General features: G+C 38.3%; 1 long non-coding RNA gene across 1 annotated transcript; it reads left to right on the top strand.

Moving 5' to 3' along the window:
• The first annotated feature begins 530 nt into the window (after positions 1-530).
• Positions 531-1,977, top strand: LOC148401608 (uncharacterized). Its single transcript, XR_015857290.1, has 3 exons — positions 531-766; positions 1,104-1,202; positions 1,274-1,977. It is a non-coding gene; the product is annotated as an uncharacterized LOC148401608 (long non-coding RNA).
• The last annotated feature ends 385 nt before the right edge of the window (positions 1,978-2,362 follow it).

The raw sequence follows: 2,362 nt of genomic DNA, 5'->3' as shown, positions 1-2,362 counted from the left end.
TCACAATCAGTTCTGCGGGCCCTGTAGCATAAAAAAAAAATGTCGATCATACTGTTTCTTCACCCAGTCAGATTTTGAGTTGGCAACACCAACACCTTCTCGCAGGTGTAGAGAAACGTCAGCGTATTCACACGCTTTGATTGGATAGTTGAGCTGCGTGTTGATTTAATTTCTTTTTTGTCAACCCACCATTTCTGAAAAACGGAAATCTTAAAAAGATTGATAGACATTACACATTACAGTACACATTTGTGTGTTTGGCCGAGACCATCCCCGTCCACTGCTTCTGTTGAATGGATATTCTCAGCCCTAAAGTGAATTTAAACTTATGCCAGGAAAGAAAGGAGGATGGTGTCATGACTCATCCCTGGTCAGTCCATTGTGTTTACATTTTGTGATAGTTTCTGTCGGCGTGTCTGTGTGCTCCCCTCCTGTGTGCCCATGATGGGTGTGATCACCCTCACCTGCCTCTCGTTGCATGTTTTGTATTTAAGCCCTGTCTGCGTGTCACTTCCTGTCGGATTGTTGATGTCTTCTTGTCTCTTGTGCCACGTCTTTGTCTGTCCATTATGTTTCAGTTAACCAGTCTGTCCCGTTGTGGTTTTGTTAGGTCATTATTATAGTTTGTCCATTGTCTGTTCCCCTTCATCCTCCATTTCCAACTCCCCTTTTCCTTCAATAAACCCTGGTCCAAGCTGCCCAAGTCGCCCTGCTCCATTCTGATCCCTGACAGATGGATTTTGTGTACAAATAATCTGGATTTTTGGTGAGTAAATTGTTGCTATATTCCTAAATAATATTGTAATTTTATCAGGTGATTTTTTTATGCTTTTTTCACGTGTGTCGCAGCTGTACCTGCAGTAGATGTTTTATAGCTATAAAATAATTATTGAGGGTTGGATTGATTCAGATGGAGCACTACTGAAGGCCTAGGTGTGAAATAATATATACAATAATTATATATATATATATATATATATATATATATATATATATATATATATATATATATATACCAGCAATTGCCAAAGTTTTGTAAAGTCTTGCTCAAGGCAGATCATCAATTTCCTTCGTCTGTTCTATTATCACACGCACGTCACCAGAGGATCGTGCCTCCGAAAACAAATACATGGAGGAAATGATGAAGTTTTGCTCACACATCCAAACTAGGACAAACCAACACAAAGGAAATGAACTAAGGGGCGAGTTTTCTCCAACATATCTGAGACCTGAGTTTGCAAGCCTTTTGTTTATTTTCTATTATCCACTGCAGAGATGTAGCGTGACTACTGATCCTTCCCGATTTGTCCCAGGAAAGCTGCTGTCAGGATTGGCGGGACACTGCTCACTTTGCATCCAAACCTTCTCAAGTGTACTGTCTGATCCATTTGTGGTGAGGCATTTCAAATGCATGGAGCCACTTTACTTCGGTTGTGGCTTTGTTGCATCCATATTTTTGTTAATTTGCTTTCCTCATTTCCTTTTGACGTCATACCTCAACGCACATGAATAGCATCATTGAGAAAAAAGAACATCTACTAGAATCATCTAAACATTTTGGACATTTGGCACATTCTACTCTGTGCCCTGCCATTCGCCCGATTTTAGTGCATCCATGTTAGGGGAGAATGTTCAGGTCTCTCAAACTCCTTCCTTAGAAAAAAAAACAGTGACTGAAAGATTCTACAATGCAATTCTAAAAACAGCTCAAATGATCCAAATAAACTCTTGAGCTTGAGAGACAAAATGGCTACTCTTGTATTTGTCACTCAAATGTTGAAAGGGATGCTGTCGACACGCTGATCTTGTTTGAAATGCTGTCAGCAAATGAACAAACAAGTGTCATACTCTCAATTTGAAAGAGTTGCTTGTACCGCAATAAACAGAAATAAAAATAAAAAAATAACTGGGTGCAGTATGATTAAATAGGGGTTTGTAGAGTTGAGTTTGTATGTTCTCCCCTCACATTATTATTATTATTATATAATTTTATATTATATTTATTTTCTTTCAAATATCTGGCCCTAACTAATATAATAATAATAATAATAATAAATTCACATGGTACAGCAAACACATCTTATATTTTGTGTAATATTAAACGCATCATGTAGGTATAAGACAACCTGTTCCTGCTTTCTGCCTAACCGTACTAGTCGAGAGATGCAAGGGGCGACGTTACCCCAAGGCCGCCCGGAGCAAAGAGAATAGTTTTAATAAATATATACGTTTTTGATACTCAGTAGCATTCACACAATTACTGTCGACTAGTTTTAGCTCAACTGCACTCTGAGAATGCTATTTCTGAAATTAAACATGTGTTGACACGTGAAAGTATGCGCTGTATTATTTCGGAAATGAT

This window comes from Syngnathus floridae, chromosome 2, assembly GCF_059516105.1.
Source record: "Syngnathus floridae isolate MCC-2025c chromosome 2, RoL_Sflo_1.0, whole genome shotgun sequence".
NCBI lineage: Eukaryota > Metazoa > Chordata > Actinopteri > Syngnathiformes > Syngnathidae > Syngnathus > Syngnathus floridae.
The sequence above is the reverse complement of the archived record's forward strand: the minus strand, read 5'-3'. Positions and strand labels throughout refer to the sequence as shown.